The sequence below is a fragment of the Eptatretus burgeri genome, chromosome 10, assembly GCF_056783735.1.
Source record: "Eptatretus burgeri isolate ZD-2024b chromosome 10, Ebu_testis_v1, whole genome shotgun sequence".
NCBI classification, from domain to species: Eukaryota; Metazoa; Chordata; class Myxini; order Myxiniformes; family Myxinidae; genus Eptatretus; species Eptatretus burgeri.
Genome location: NC_140970.1, coordinates 33,781,787 through 33,799,377, shown reverse-complemented (window position 1 = coordinate 33,799,377; position 17,591 = coordinate 33,781,787). Strand labels below are relative to the sequence as shown.

At 36.3% G+C, this 17,591-nt stretch overlaps 3 non-coding genes across 3 annotated transcripts; all 3 read left to right on the top strand.

Annotated features, from left to right (window-relative positions):
- Positions 1 to 1,799: 1,799 nt before the first annotated feature.
- On the top strand, positions 1,800 to 1,872 carry TRNAM-CAU (transfer RNA methionine (anticodon CAU)). Its single transcript has one exon. It is a non-coding gene; the product is annotated as a tRNA-Met (tRNA).
- A 3,040-nt stretch (positions 1,873 to 4,912) lies between these two features.
- TRNAM-CAU (transfer RNA methionine (anticodon CAU)) lies at positions 4,913 to 4,985 on the top strand. Its single transcript has one exon. It is a non-coding gene; the product is annotated as a tRNA-Met (tRNA).
- Positions 4,986 to 10,076: 5,091 nt separating this feature from the next.
- TRNAM-CAU (transfer RNA methionine (anticodon CAU)) lies at positions 10,077 to 10,149 on the top strand. Its single transcript has one exon. It is a non-coding gene; the product is annotated as a tRNA-Met (tRNA).
- Positions 10,150 to 17,591: the final 7,442 nt, after the last annotated feature.

Here is a 17,591-nt window from a genome sequence, read left to right as displayed (position 1 = left end):
CTTCGATTTTGCAAGGAAAATCAAAGAAATGGACAGACAGGGGAAAAACAAAACCCGCTTCTGTTTCGGGTGGAACAATTCAGTGGATGAACAATTCGGTGATTTTTAAATATCGACACTTGGTTCTTTAGCGATGTATTCAGGAGCCTTTTTCATTCTTGTTAGTTTTGAAGATGTTCGAGAATAAAAGTTTTGGCTTTCAACGGCTTTTGGCTTCATTCGAAAGTTGCTTTTCAATTCATCATTTTGAACACATTTGTTTTCAGCGGCCATTTCTTTCTGTCCCATTCCTACATATAGAGTAATCCTGACAACATGCTCAGACAGCCTCGTTAGCGCAGTTGGCAGCGTGTCAGTCTCATAATCTAAAGGGCGTGAGTTCGAACCTCACACGAGGCATGAGTTTTTTTTGCCTCATGAATGACAAAGTCAAGAAGAACTGGAAAGGCGATGAGGATGCCCTTCTTCAACAAGTCAGTTGTTGACCTTGGGCCGATGTTGACATTTTGGTCCATGTTGACCTCAAAAATATTAGGAGGTTTAATTCAGTGACATGATGTGTAAATGCTCTTGAAATATCAAGTTAATCGTATTCAAAATGAGTATTCTTGAAATTCGGCCCATTTTGACCTTTTGGCGTATGTTGACCTTTTGCCCTATGTTCACCTTAAAAATAAAAGGTCATTGAAGTCAATGAAATAAGATGTAAATCCTCTTGAAATTTTAAGTCAATTGGATGAAAATTGGGAATTTTATAGATTCGGCCTTTGTTGACCTTTTGTCCGATGTTTACATTTTATCCAAAGTTGAACTCAAAACTAATCATTGGTTGAATTCAGTGAACGCATCTGCAAATGTTCTTCTAATTTGAAGTAAATTCGATGAAAATTCACAATTTTAGAAAGTTGGCCGTTGTTGACCCTTTGGCCTATGTTGACCTCAAAACGAAACATTGGTTGAATTCAGTAACTCGTCTGCAAATGCTCTTCAAATTTCACTTCAATTGTTGGAAAATTGAGGATTTCGAAATTTGGCCTATTTTGACCTTTTGGCCTCTGCTGACCTCAAGCATAATTCCTTGTTGAATTCTTTGACCTCATCAGCAAATCCTTTTCAAATTTGAAATAAATCGGGTGAAAATTGAGGGTTTTATAAATTAAAAAGTTGTTGAATTTTTGGAATGTGATGTCCTTTTGTGATTTCGACCTCAAAAATATTTTGCGATCTGTTGGTCCACCAACTCACCGGTTGGGGAAGTTTTGTGAAGATCGGTTTAAAATTGTGATCTGCAGTCGATTAACGCTGAGTGGACATTCAAACAAACGGAAGCGATCAACGTGGATATCAAAAAAGTAGTTTTTTTTACCAAGTGACAAATTAAAAAACTTACTGACGAGCGACAAACACACTTGACAAAAATTTGTTTTTTTCCCAAGTGAGAACAAAGTCGACTGACTAATATCGTTGGAAAATCTTCGATTTTGCAAGTTTAATCAAACAAGTGGACAGACAGGGGAAAAACAAAACCCACTTCTGTTTCGGGTGGAACAATTCAGTGGATGAACAATTCGGTGATTTTGCAATGTCGACACTTGGTTCTTTACCGATGTATTCAGGAGCCTTTTTCATTCTTGTTAGTTTTGAAGATGTTCGAGAATAAAAGTTATGGCTTGAAATGGCTTTTGGCTTCATTCGAAAGTCGCTTTTCAAATCATCATTTTGAACACATTTGTTTGCAGCGGCCATTTCTTTCTGTCCCATTCCTACATATAGAGTAATCCCGAAAAGATTCTCAGACAGCCTCGTTAGCGCAGTCGGCAGCGTTTCAGTCTCATAATCTGAAGGTCGTGAGTTCAATCCTCACACGAGGCATTCGTTTTTTTTTTACCTCATCAATGACAAAGTCAAGAAGAACGAGAAAGGCGATGAGGATGCCATCTTTCCCAAGTTAGTTGTTGACCTTGGGCCGATGTTGACGTTTTGGTCCATGTTGACCTCAAAAATATTAGGAGGTTGAATTCAGTGACATGATGTGTAAATGCTCTTGAAATATCAAGTAAATCGTATTCAAAATGAGGATTTTTGAAATTCGGCCCATTTTGACCTTTTGGCATATGTTGACCTTTTGCCCTTTGTTCACATTAAAAATACAAGGTCGTTGAAGAAAATGAAATGAGATGTAAATCCTCTTGAAATTTCGAGTCAATGGGTTGAAAATTGGGAATTTTATAAATGCGGCCTTTGTGGACCTTTTGTCCGGTGTTTACCGTTTATCCAAAGATGACCACAAAACTAATCATTGGTTGAATTCAGTGACTCATCTGCAAAAGCTCTGTAAATATCAAGTTAATCATTTTCAAAATGAGGATTTTTGAAATTCAGCCCATTTTGACCTTTTGGCGTATGTTGACCTTTTGGCCTATGTTCACCTTAAAAATAAAAGTTCGTTGAAGTAAATGAAATAAGATGTAAATCCTCTTGAAATTTTAAGTCAATTGGATGAAAATTGGGAATTTTATAGATGCGGCCTTTGTTGACCTTTTGTCCGATGTTTACATTTTATCCAAAGATGACCTCAAAACTAATCATTGGTTGAATTCAGTGAACGCGTCTGCAAATGTTCTTCTAATTTGAAGTAAATTCGATGAAAATTCACAAATTTAGAAAGTTGGCCGGTGTTGACCCTTTGGCCGATGTTGACCTCAAAACGAAACATTGGTTGAATTCAGTAACTCGTCTGCAAATGCTCTTCAAATTTCACTTCAATTGTTGGAAAATTGAGGATTTCGAAATTTGGCCTATTTTGACCTTTTGGCCTCTGCTGACCTCAAGCATAATTCCATGTTGAATTCTTTGACCTGATCAGCAAATCCTATTCAAATTTGAAATCAATCAGGTGAAAATTGAGGGTTTTTGAAATTAAAAAGTTGTTGAATTTTTGGAATGTGATGTCCTTTTGTGATTTCGACCTCAAAAATATTTTGCGTTCTGTTGGTCCACCAACTCACCGGTTGGGGAAGTTTTGTGAATATCGGTTTAAAATTGTGATCTGCAGTCGATTAAAGCTGAGTGGACATTCAAACAAACGGAAGCGATCAACGTGGATATCAAAAAAGTATTTTTTTTACCAAGTGACAAATTAAAAAACTAACTGACGAGCCACAAACACACTTGACAAAAATTTGTTTTTTTCCCAAGTGAGAACAAAGTCGACCGACTCATATCGTTGGAAAATCTTCAATTTTGCAAGTTTACTCAAACAAGTGGACAGACAGGGGAAAAACAAAACCCACTTCTGTTTCGGGTGGAACAATTCAGTTGATGAACAATTCGGTGATTTTTCAATATCGACACTTGGTTCTTTAGCGATGTATTCAGGAGCCTTTTTCATTCTTGTTAGTTTTGAAGATGTTCGAGAATAAAAGTTTTGGCTTTCAACGGCTTTTGGCTTCATTCGAAATTCGCTTTTCAAATCATCATTTTGAACACATTTGTTTGCAGCGGCCATTTCTTTCGGTCCCATTCCTACATATAGAGTAATCCACGAAGAGATTCTCAGACAGCCTCGTTGGCGTAGTCGGCAGCGTGTCAGTCTCATAATCTGAAGGTCATGAGTTCAATCCTCACACGAAGCATTAGTTTTTTTTTTTTACCTCATCAATGACAAAGTCAAGAAGAACGAGAAAGGCGATGAGGATGCCTTCTTTCCTAAGTTAGTTGTTGACATTGGGCCGATGTTGACGTTTTGGTCCATGTTGACCTCAAAAATAATCGGAGGTTGAATTCAGTGACATGATGTGTAAATGCTCTTGAAATATCAAGTAAATCGTATTCAAAATGAGGATTTTTGAAATTCGGCCCATTTTGACCTTTTGGCATATGTTGACCTTTTGCCCTTTGTTCACCTTAAAAATACAAGGTCGTTGAAGAAAATGAAATAAGATGTAAATCCTCTTGAAATTTCGAGTCAATGGGTTGAAAATTGGGAATTTTATAAATGCGGCCTTTGTGGACCTTTTGTCCGGTGTTTACCGTTTATCCAAAGATGACCTCAAATCTAATCATTGGTTGAATTCATTGAACGCGTCTGCAAATGTTCTTCAAATTTGAAGTCAATTAGATGAAAATTGAGAATTTTAGAAATTCGGCCTATTTTGACCTTTTGGCCTCTGCTGACCTTAAGCATCATTCCTGGTTGAATTCATTGACCTGATCGGCAAATCCTATTCAAATTTGATATCATTCGGGTGAAAATTGAGGGTTTTAGAAATTAAAAAGTTATTGAATTTTTGGAATGTGATGTCCTTTTGTGATTTCGACCTCAAAAATATTTTGCGTTCTGTTGGTCCACCAACTCACCGGTTGGGGAAGTTTTGTGAATATCGGTTTAAAATTGTGATCTGCAGTCGATTAACGCTGAGTGGACATTCAAACAAACGGAAGCGATCAACGTGGATATCAAAAAAGTATTTTTTTTTACCAAGTGACAAATTAAAAAACTAACTGACGAGCTCCAAACACACTTGACAAAAATTTGTTTTTTTCCCAAGTGAGAACAAAGTCGACTGACTAATATCGTTGGAAAATCTTCGATTTTGCAAGTTTAATCAAACAAGTGGACAGACAGGGGAAAAACAAAACCCACTTCTGTTTCGGGTGGAACAATTCAGTGGATGAACAATTCGGTGATTTTGCAATGTCGACACTTGGTTCTTTACCGATGTATTCAGGAGCCTTTTTCATTCTTGTTAGTTTTGAAGATGTTCGAGAATAAAAGTTTTGGCTTTCAACGGCTTTTGGCTTCATTCGAAAGTCGCTTTTCAATCATCATTTTGAACACATTTGTTTGCAGCGGCCATTTCTTTCTGTCCCATTCCTACATATAGAGTAATCCCGAAAAGATTCTCAGACAGCCTCGTTAGCGCAGTCGGCAGCGTGTCAGTCTCATAATCTGAAGGTCGTGAGTTCAATCCTCACACGAGGCATTAGTTTTTTTTTTACCTCATCAATGACAAAGTCAAGAAGAACGAGAAAGGCGATGAGGATGCCTTCTTTCCCAAGTTAGTTGTTGACCTTGGGCCGATGTTGACGTTTTGGTCCATGTTGACCTCAAAAATATTAGAGGTTGAATTCAGTGACATGATGTGTAAATGCTCTTGAAATATCAAGTAAATCGTATTCAAAATGAGGATTTTTGAAATTCGGCCCATTTTGACCTTTTGGCATATGTTGACCTTTTGCCCTTTGTTCACATTAAAAATACAAGGTCGTTGAAGAAAATGAAATGAGATGTAAATCCTCTTGAAATTTCGAGTCAATGGGTTGAAAATTGGGAATTTTATAAATGCGGCCTTTGTGGACCTTTTGTCCGGTGTTTACCGTTTATCCAAAGATGACCACAAAACTAATCATTGGTTGAATTCAGTGACTCATCTGCAAATGCTCTGTAAATATCAAGTTAATCATTTTCAAAATGAGGATTTTTGAAATTCAGCCCATTTTGACCTTTTGGCGTATGTTGACCTTTTGGCCTATGTTCACCTTAAAAATAAAAGTTCGTTGAAGTAAATGAAATAAGATGTAAATCCTCTTGAAATTTTAAGTCAATTGGATGAAAATTGGGAATTTTATAGATGTGGCCTTTGTTGACCTTTTGTCCGATGTTTACATTTTATCCAAAGATGACCTCAAAACTAATCATTGGTTGAATTCAGTGAACGCGTCTGCAAATGTTCTTCTAATTTGAAGTAAATTCGATGAAAATTCACAAATTTAGAAAGTTGGCCGGTGTTGACCCTTTGGCCTAAGTTGACCTCAAAACGAAACATTGGTTGAATTCAGTAACTCGTCTGCAAATGCTCTTCAAATTTCACTTCAATTGTTGGAAAATTGAGGATTTCGAAATTTGGCCTATTTTGACCTTTTGGCGTATGTTGACCTTTTGGCCTATGTTCACCTTAAAAATAAAAGTTCGTTGAAGTAAATGAAATAAGATGTAAATCCTCTTGAAATTTTAAGTCAATTGGATGAAAATTGGGAATTTTATAGATGTGGCCTTTGTTGACCTTTTGTCCGATGTTTACATTTTATCCAAAGATGACTTCAAAACTAATCATTGGTTGAATTCAGTGAACGCGTCTGCAAATGTTCTTCAAATTTGAAGTAAATTCGATGAAAATTCACAAATTTAGAAAGTTGGCCGGTGTTGACCCTTTGGCCTATGTTGACCTCAAAACGAAACATTGGTTGAATTCAGTAACTCGTCTGCAAATGCTCTTCAAATTTCACTTCAATTGTTGGAAAATTGAGGATTTCGAAATTTGGCCTATTTTGACCTTTTTTGCCTCTGCTGACCTCAAGCATAATTCCTTGTTGAATTCTTTGACCTGATCGGCAAATCCTATTCAAATTTGAAATCAATCGGGTGAAAATTGAGAGTTCTTGAAATTAAAAAGTTGTTGAATTTTTGGACTGTGATGTCCTTTTGTTATTTCGACCTCAAAAATATTTTTCGTTCTGTTGGTCCACCAACTCACCGGTTGGGGAAGTTTTGTGAAGATCGGTTTAAAATTGTGATCTGCAGTCGATTAACGCTGAGTGGACTTTCAAACAAACGGAAGCGATCAACGTGGATATCAAAAAAGTATTTTTTTTTACCAAGTGACAAATTAAAAAACTAACTGACGAGCCACAAACACACTTGACAAAAATTTGTTTTTTTTCTCAAGTGAGAACAAAGTCGACCGACGAATATCGTTGGAAAATCTTCGATTTTGCAAGTTTAATCAAACAAATGGACAGACAGGGGAAAAACAAAACCCACTTCTGTTTCGGGTGGAACAATTCAGTGGATGAACAATTCGGTGATTTTGCAATGTCGACACTTGGTTCTTTACCGATGTATTCAGGAGCCTTTTTCATTCTTGTTAGTTTTGAAGATGTTCGAGAAGAAAAGTTTTGGCTTTCAACGGCTTTTGGCTTCATTCGAAAGTCGCTTTTCAAATCATCATTTTGAACACATTTGTTTGCAGCGGCCATTTCTTTCTGTCCCATTCCTACATATAGAGTAATCCCGAAAAGATGCTCAGACAGCCTCGTTAGCACAGTCGGCAGCGTGTCAGTCTCATAATCTGAAGGTCGTGAGTTCAATCCTCACACGAAGCATTAGTTTTTTTTTAACCTCATCAATGACAAAGTCAAGAAGAACGAGAAAGACGATGAGGATGCCCTTCTTTCCCAAGTTAGTTGTTGACCTTGGGCTGATGTTGACGTTTTGGTCCATGTTGACCTCAAAAATGTTAGGAGGTTGAATTCAGTGACATGATGTGTAAATGCTCTTGAAATATCAAGTAAATCGTATTCAAAATGATGATTTTTGAAATTCGGCCCATTTTGACCTTTTGGCATATGTTGACCTTTTGCCCTTTGTTCACCTTAAAAATACAAGGTCGTTGAAGAAAATGAAATAAGATGTAAATCCTCTTGAAATTTCGAGTCAATGGGTTGAAAATTGGGAATTTTATAAATGCGGCCTTTGTTGACCTTTTGTCTGATGTTTACCTTTTATCAAAAGATGACCTCAAAACTAATCATTGGTTGAATTCATTGAACGCGTCTGCAAATGTTCTTCAAATTTGAAGTCAATTCGATGAAAATTGAGAATTTTAGAAATTCGGCCTATTTTGACCTTTTGGCCTCTGCTGACCTCAAGCATAATTCCATGTTGAATTCATTGACCTGATCGGCAAATCCTATTCAAATTTGAAATCAATCAGGTGAAAATTGAGGGTTTTAGATATTAAAAAGTTGTTGAATTTTTCGACTGTGATGTCCTTTTGTGATTTCGACCTCAAAAATATTTTGCGTTCTGTTGGTCCACCAACTCACCGGTTGGGGAAGTTTTGTGAAGATCGGTTTAAAATTGTGATCTGCAGTGGATTAACGCTGAGTGGACATTCAAACAAACGGAAGCGATCAACGTGGATATCAAAAAAGTATTTTTTTTTACCAAGTGGCAAATTAAAAAACTAACTGACGAGCCACAAACACACTTGACAAAAATTTGTTTTTTCCCAAGTGAGAACAAAGTCGACCGACTAATATCGTTGGAAAATCTTCGATTTTGCAAGTTTACTCAAACAAGTGGACAGACAGGGGAAAAACAAAACCCACTTCTGTTTCGGGTGGAACAATTCAGTGGATGAACAATTCGGTGATTTTTAAATATCGACACTTGGTTCTTCAGCGATGTATTCAGGAGCCTTTTTCATTCTTGAAAGTTTTGAAGATGTTCGAGAATAAAAGTTTTGGCTTTCAACGGCTTTTGGCTTCATTAGAAAGTCGCTTTTCAAATCAGCATTTTGAACACATTTGTTTGCAGCGGCCATTTCTTTCGGTCCCATTCCTACATATAGAGTAATCCCGAAGAGATGCTCAGACAGCCTCGTTAGTGTAGTTGGCAGCGTGTCAGTCTCATAATCTGAAGGTCGTGAGTTCAAACCTCACATGAGGCATTAGTTTTTTTTTACCTCATCAATGACAAAGTCAAGAAGAACGAGAAAGGTGATGAGGATGCCTTCTTTCCGAAGTTAGTTGTTGACATTGGGCCGATGTTGACGTTTTGGTCCATGTTGACCTCAAAAATATTTGGAGGTTGAATTCAGTGACATGATGTGTAAATGCTCTTGAAATATCAAGTAAATCGTATTCAAAATGAGGATTTTTGAAATTCGGCCCATTTTGAACTTTTGGCATATGTTGACCTTTTGCCCTTTGTTCACCTTAAAAATACAAGATCGTTGAAGAAAATGAAATAAGATGTAAATCCTCTTGAAATATCGAGTCAATGGGTTGAAAATTGGGAATTTTATAAATGCGGCCTTTGTGGACCTTTTGTCCGGTGTTTACCGTTTATCCAAACATGACCACAAAACTAATCATTGGTTGAATTCAGTGACTCATCTGCAAATGCTCTGTAAATATCAAGTTAATCGTTTTCAAAATGAGGATTTTTGAAATTCAGCCCATTTTGACCTTTTGGCGTATGTTGACCTTTTGGCCTATGTTCACCTTAAAAATAAAAGTTCGTTGAAGTAAATGAAATAAGATGTAAATCCTCTTGAAATTTAAAGTTAATTGGATGAAAATTGGAAATGTTATAAATGTGACCTTTGTTGACCTTTTGTCCGATGTTTACCTTTTATCGAAAGATGACCTCAAAACTAATCATTGGTTGAATTCATTGAACGCGTCTGCAAATGTTCTTCAAATTTGAAGTCAATTCGATGAAAATTGAGAATTTTAGAAATTCGGCCTATTTTGACCTTTTGGCCTCTGCTGACCTCAAGCATAATTCCATGTTGAATTCATTGACCTGATCGGCAAATCCTATTCAAATTTGAAATCAATCAGGTGAAAATTGAGGGTTTTTGAAATTAAAAAGTTGTTGAATTTTTCGACTGTGATGTCCTTTTGTGATTTCGACCTCAAAAATATTTTGCGTTCTGTTGGTCCACCAACTCACCGGTTGGGGAAGTTTTGTGAAGATCGGTTTAAAATTGTGATCTGCAGTCGATTAACGCTGAGTGGACATTCAAACAAACGGAAGCGATCAACGTGGATATCAAAAAAGTATTTTTTTTACCAAGTGGCAAATTAAAAAACTAACTGACGAGCCACAAACACACTTGACAAAAATTTGTTTTTTTCCCAAGTGAGAACAAAGTCGACCGACAAATATCGTTGGAAAATCTTCGATTTTGCAAGTTTACTCAAACAAGTGGACAGACAGGGGAAAAACAAAACCCACTTCTGTTTCGGGTGGAACAATTCAGTGGATGAACAATTCGGTGATTTTGAAATCTCGACACTTGGTTCTTCAGCGATGTATTCAGGAGCCTTTTTCATTCTTGAAAGTTTTGAAAATGTTCGAGAATAAAAGTTTTGGCTTTCAAAGGCGTTTGGCTTCATTCGAAAGTTGCTTTTCAATTCATCATTTTGAACACATTTGTTTTCAGCGGCCATTTCTTTCTGTCCCATTCCTACATACAGAGTAATCCTGAAAACATGCTCAGACAGCCTCATTAGCGCAGTCGGCAGCGTGTCAGTCTCATAATCTGAAGGTCGTGAGTTCGAACCTCACATGAGGCATGAGTTTTTTTTGCCTCATGAATGACAAAGTCAAGAAGAACTGGAAAGGCGATGAGGATGCCCGTCTTCAACAAGTCAATAGTTGATCTTGGGCCGATGTTGACGTTTTGGTCCATGTTGACCTCAAAAATATTTGGAAATTCAATTGAGAAACATGCTGTTTAAATATCAAGTTAATCATATTCAAAATGAGGATTCTTGAAATTCGGCCCATTTTGACCTTTTGGCGTATGTTGACCTTTTGCCCTATGTTCACCTTAAAAATAAAAGGTCATTGAAGTAAATGAAATAAGGTGTAAATCCTCTTGAAATTTTAAGTCAATTGGATGAAAATTGGGAATTTTATAGATGCGGCCTTTGTTGACCTTTTGTCCGATGTTTACATTTTATCCAAAGATGACCTCAAAACTAATCATTGGTTGAATTCAGTGAACGCGTCTGCAAATGTTCTTCTAATTTGAAGTAAATTCGATGAAAATTCACAAATTTAGAAAGTTGGCCGGTGTTGACCCTTTGGCCTATGTTGACCTCAAAACGAAACATTGGTTGAATTCAGTAACTCGTCTGCAAATGCTCTTCAAATTTCACTTCAATTGTTGGAAAATTGAGGATTTCGAAATTTGGCCTATTTTGACCTTTTTGGCCTCTGCTGACCTCAAGCATAATTCCTTGTTGAATTTTTTGACCTGATCGGCAAATCCTATTCAAATTTGAAATCAATCGGGTGAAAATTGAGGGTTTTAGAAATTAAAAAGTTGTTGAATTTTTGGACTGTGATGTCCTTTTGTTATTTCGACCTCAAAAATATTTTTCGTTCTGTTGGTCCACCAACTCACCGGTTGGGGAAGTTTTGTGAAGATCGGTTTAAATTTGTGATCTGCAGTCGATTAACGCTGAGTGGACATTCAAACAAACGGAAGCGATCAACGTGGATATCAAAAAAGTATTTTTTTTTTACCAAGTGACAAATTAAAAAACTAACTGACGAGCCACAAACACACTTGACAAAAATTTGTTTTTTTCCCAAGTGAGAACAAAGTCGACCGACTAATATCGTTGGAAAATCTTCGATTTTGCAAGGAAAACCAAACAAATGGACAGACAGGGGAAAAACAAAACCCACTTCTTTGTCGGGTGGAACAATTCAGTGGATGAACAATTCGGTGATTTTGCAATGTCGACACTTGCTTCTTTGGCGATGTATTCAGGAGCCTTTTTCATTCGTGTTAGTTTTGAAGATGTTCGAGAATAAAAGTTTAGGCTTTCAACGGCTTTTGGCTTCATTCGAAAGTCGCTTTTCAAATGATCATTTTGAACACATTTGTTTGCAGCGGCCATTTCTTTCTGTCCCATTCCTACATATAGAGTAATCCCGAAAACATGCTCAAACAGCCTCGTTAGCACAGTCGGCAGCGTGTCAGTCTCATAATCTGAAGGTCGTGAGTTCTATCCTCACACGGGGCATTATTTTTTTTTTTTTACCTCATCAATGACAAAGTCAAGAAGAACAAGAAAGGCGATGAGGATGCCCTTCTTTCCCAAGTTAGTTGTGGACCTTGGGCTGATGTTGACGTTTTGGTCCATGTTGACCTCAAAAATATTGGGAGATTGAATTCAGTGACATGATGTGTATATGCTCTTGAAATCTCAAGTAAATTGTATTCAAAATGAGGGTTTTTGAAATTCGGCCCATTTTGACCTTTTGTCCTATGTTCACCTTAAAAATACAAGGTCGTTGAAGAAAATGAAATAAGTTGTAAATCCTCTTGAAATTTCAAGTCAATGGGTTGAAAATTGGGAATTTTATAAATGCGGCCTTTGTGGACCTTTTGTCCGGTGTTTACCTTTTATCCAAAGATGACCACAAAACTAATCATTGGTTGAATTCAGTGACTCATCTGCAAATGCTCTGTAAATATCAAGTTAATCATTTTCAAAATGAGGATTTTTGAAATTCAGCCCATTTTGACCTTTTGGCGTATGTTGACCTTTTTGCCTATGTTCACCTTAAAAATAAAAGTTCCTTGAAGTAAATGAAATAAGATGTAAATCGTCTTGAAATTTTAAGTCAATTGGATGAAAATTGGGAATTTTATAGATGCGGCCTTTGTTGACCTTTTGTCTGATGTTTACCTTTTATCCAAAGATGACCTCAAAACTAATCATTGGTTGAATTCATTGAACGCGTCTGCAAATGTTCTTCAAATTTGAAGTCAATTCGATGAAAATTGAGAATTTTAGAAATTCGGCCTATTTTGACCTTTTGGCCTCTGCTGACCTCAAGCATCATTCCTGGTTGAATTCATTGACCTGATCTGCAAATCCTATTCAAATTTGAAATCAATCGGGTGAAAATTGAGGGTTTTTGAAATTAAAAAGTAGTTGAATTTTTGGACTGAGCTGTCCTTTTGTGATTTCGACCTCAAAAATAAGCTGCCTTCTGTTTGTCCACCAACTCACCTGTTGGTGAAGTTTTGTGAAGATCGGTTTAAAATTGTGATCTGCAGTCGATTAATGGTGAGCGGACATTCAAACAAACGAAAGCGATGAACGTGGATGTCAAAATATATATCTTTTTTTAACCAAGTGACAAATTAAAAAACGAACTGACGAGCCCAAAAACATACTTGGGAAAATTTTTTTTTTTACCAAGTGAGAACAAAGTTGACCGATTAATATCGTTGGATAATCTTCGATTTTGCAAGGAAAATCAAAGAAATGGACAGACAGAGGAAAAACAAAACGCACTTCTGTTTCGGGTGGAACAATTCAGTGGAGGAACAATTCGGTGATTTTGCAATCTCGACACTTGTTTCTTCAGCGATGTATTCAGGAGCCTTTTTCATTCTTGAAAGTTTCGAAAATGTTCGAGAATAAAAGTTTTGGCTTTCAAAGGCGTTTGGCTTCATTCGAAAGTTGCTTTTCAATTCATCATTTTGAACGTATTTGTTTTCAGCGGCCATTTCTTTCTGTCCCATTCCTACATATAGAGTAATCCTGAAAACATACTCAGACAGCCTCGTAAGCGCAGTCGGCAGCGTGTCAGTCTCATAATCTGAAGGTCGTGAGTTCGAACCTCACACGAGGCATGAGTTTTTTTTGCCTCATGAATCACAAAGTCAAGAAGAACTGGAAAGGCGATGAGGATGCCCTTCTTCAACAAGTCAGTTGTTGACCTTGGGCTGATGTTGACGTTTTGGTCCATTTGACCTCAAAAATATTAGGAGATTCAATTGAGAAACATGCTGTGTAAATACTCTTTAAATATCAAGTTAATCGTATTCAAAATGAGGATTCTTGAAATTCGGCCCATTTTGACCTTTTGGCGTATGTTGACCTTTTGCCCTATGTTCACCTTAAAAATAAAAGGTCATTGAAGTAAATGAAATAAGATGTAAATCCTCTTGAAATTTTAAGTCAATTGGATGAAAATTGGGAATTTTGTAGATTCGGCCTTTGTTGACCTTTTGTCCGATGTTTACATTTTATCCAAAGATGACCTCAAAAATAATCATTGGTTGAATTCAGTGAACGCGTCTGCAAATGTTCTTCTAAGTTGAAGTAAATTCGATGAAAATTCACAATTTTAGAAAGTTGGCCGGTGTTGACCCTTTGGCCTATGTTGACCTCAAAACGAAACATTGGTTGAATTCAGTAACTCGTCTGTAAATGCTCTTCAAATTTCACTTCAATTGTTGGAAAATTGAGGATTTCGAAATTTGGCCTATTTTGACCTTTTGGCCTCTGCTGACCTCAAGCATAAGTCCTTGTTGAATTCTTTGACCTCATCAGCAAATCCTATTCAAATTTGAAATCAATCGGGTGAAAATTGAGGGTTTTAGAAATTAAAAAGTTGTTGAATTTTTGGAATGTGATGTCCTTTTGTGATTTCGACCTCAAAAATATTTTGCGTTCTGTTGGTCCACCAACTCACCGGTTGGGGAAGTTTTGTGAATATCGGTTTAAAATTGTGATCTGCAGTCGATTAACACTGAGTGGACATTCAAACAAACGGAAGCGATCAACGTGGATATCAAAAAATATTTTTTTTTAACCAAGTGACAAATTAAAAAACGAACTGACGAGCCACAAACACACTTGACAAAATTTGTTTTTTTCCCACGTGAGAACAAAGTCGACCGACTCATATCGTTGTAAAATCTTCGATTTTGCAGGTTTAATCAAACAAGTGGACAGACAGGGGAAAAACAAAACCCACTTCTGTTTCGGGTGGAACAATTCAGTGGATGAACAATTCGGTGATTTTGCAATCTTGACACTTGGTTCTGTTGCGATGTATTCAGGAGCCTTTTTCATTCTTGTTAGTTTTGAAAATGTTCGAGAATAAAAGTTTTGGCTTTCAAAGGCTTTTGGCTTCATTCGAAAGTCGCTTTTCAAATCATCATTTTGAACTCATTTGTTTGCAGCGGCCATTTCTTTCTGTCCTATTCCATGTAATAAAGTACCATGAGGCTGCATGACATGGATCTTTGTTTGAGCAATCGACTGCATATCAGACTTGTTCTCAATCACCAGGATATTGTGAGTTTCATCCTTCCACAAGGCATGATTCATAACACTGATGTCGCATGAAGCTTTTCGGGGTGAAAACGATGTCCTTCAATCAGTCAGTTAATCAGTCAGTCAGTCCTTCTGGCAACAAGTCCATTCACCGTTTTTTGTGTATTCCCCACATAAATGGGAATATCCTTTTGACTCATTAACTGAGGTCGAGCGAATCAGCTCAATGGATCATTTTGAAACTCGGCATGATGATTCATGATGTGTAAACTCAAAAGTTTATGGAACCTTTTTAAAATTACCATGTGGTGAGGTAGGTAATTCGCTTATTAACTCAAAGTGGAATCTATGTTTTTTTATGTTCATCACATATCTGAGATTCCATCATCTCATGAGATGTTTTGTTGTTTGATTTAAACCTCTTAATTCCCCTCACCAGAGGAGAGAGTATTGCACTTCGTTCCGTTTATCTGTCTGTCTGTTTGTGTGCACAGAACGTGAGAAGGTGTCTGATTTACATTCTTTTGAAAGACCCCTGAGACACCCAAGACTCTTTTATGTCGACCTCCACAAGACTCTGAGGCATGGTCACAATAAATTCACAAAAGGCCCATTTTTGTTCATTTATCACTTCTGGTTCTGTTACTTGAGCGATGGTGGTGTTCTCTGCAGGGTCTCTGCCAACTTTCTCAAAGATAATTTTTCCAGTCATTTATTGTCACGTTCTTCCTGGTATTTTCTTGCCTCGGTGTTTACTGTGTGTTCCTCGTTTGGTTTGGTTTTCAAACTTGTGCTAATTGGTGAGTTTTCGTCAGTCTCTTCATGTTGGGTTTCCTTGAGGTCTCCCCTTCTTCCCGTCGTTGTGCACGATTGTGTTTATTGTATTTTCTCCTTATTACCTTCAGTTTTTATTTTTTTCTACAATTCCTTTCTCAGCTGATTCCCCCCAAAACCACGTGACTTCATCTCCCACCTCTTCTTCGACCTTTTCCATCCTGACATTCCACCTTTCCAATCCCACTGTGATCATGAAGATATTCACCACACTCCTTCACAACCCTTTCTTCAAACTTTTCTTAACTCTGCCCACCTTTTCCCTTATCTTAAAGAAAAAAAAATGGCCTTTTTCAACGTTTCAATGTCCTCTTTCTGCCTTGTTCTTCTTCAAAAGTCTGAGTTTACTTCGACCTTTCTTTCATCCCACGTCTAAAAATTCCAGCTGTTACAACATTTCGTTTCTCCATTCTCTCAAGTCTCCTGCACTCCATCCCTCTTCTAACGTGAGTAGGGTAAGAATACTGATTCTGGCTCACTTTTCCCCATGTAAATGAATGGGGGATTTTCAGCGATTTATATTTTTTTTCCCTAAAAATAAACCCCCCTTTTTATCCCAAGGTATATTTATTTGTCTCCCCTTTTAACTTGGAGGTTGAACCTCATTGAATTGAACACCTGGGGGTTGAACAGCTCACTCATTGAACCTATAAAGATTTGTTCATTCTCAAATTCCTTCAATAGTTTAATTTTCTTTGCACAATAATCCCCATCTAAAATATTGACAAACAAAACATTTGAATCTTTATATTTTTTAAGATACCCCTTTTGTGCCATTACGAAATGATAAACTTCTCTTAATGCTCTTGTTTGACCACCTCCTGAGCCACATATCATTTTGAGATTATAGTAAATTGTTTTTTCATTGTTCAATTGATAACCATCAAAGTTTTCAGTCCATTCAAGGATATTCATTTTTTTCTTTACATCCTCTAACTTACTAGTTTTTAAATTAATTCGCTTATTTGTTTTATTTACCTTTGTTTTAGTTATTTTTTCAATAAGACTTATTTGATATTTTTCACATTCATTATGTTTTCCATTTATATACCAAGACTGATATTTTCTCCACTCTTTAGTTTGATTAATACTTGGTTTAACCATTTATATATTGTGAAAAAACGCGGCGGTAGCCCTTAAAAACCCTAACCCATCTTCCCATCGTTAAAACATAATCTATTTTATACACTCTATCATACAATATCCATATGGAACACAATCTATTCCATTATCTAAAATAAATCTCTTATCATCAAAGGCTCCTAATGCCTTTTTATTTACTTCTTCACTATATATGTTATGTTTATAACTTCTTATTGTATTCATTTTCCTATATTCTTCTTTCTTATTCATCAAACAATTATAATAATTTCTAAAAGTTATTGATTTCTTTATTACATATTTCTTTATTCCCTTTAACCTCTTATCAATCTGTTCACCATATTTATAAGCATATGCCTTTGCTCTCAATCCAATAAACTCACTCATTACTTTTCCACCCAACTCATCCTTAAACTTACCAATAACCTTTTCATTCTTTTTGGAAAATAACTCACTCTTCTTGCTGAAATTACTTGTATCATATACTCCAATATTTTTCTTCATATCTTCATAAACATCATCAGTTTTTATATCTAGGATAAAACTATCAGTATCCATATACAACAATGAAACATTTTCACCATACTCTTTCTTTAAGTCATTATACAAATAATCATACATCAATATCTTTGATAAATCAAGAACTGCTGTTCCAATATAAATTGGTTTATCCATTACAATACTTTCCTTTTTCATATGAATTGCAGAAAAGTTCTCTGAAAAAACCTCTTCTCTCTCAAAACTTGGTTTATTTATCAATCTCGAAGCTTCTTTCCAAGATGTTGCGAATCTAATGTTTTGCCTGTTTCTAACATTTTCCATAGTCTTTCCAAATACAGCATTATTCATTAATTTATAAAAGTCCCCTTCAAATTTTACTTTTGTATTTGCTCTCATATCTGTATTGAATTGAATATACTTTTTCACCCAAGGACTTTGTTTAAATTTTAAAACTCTATGAATTTTAGCTACTCTCAATCCTTCTC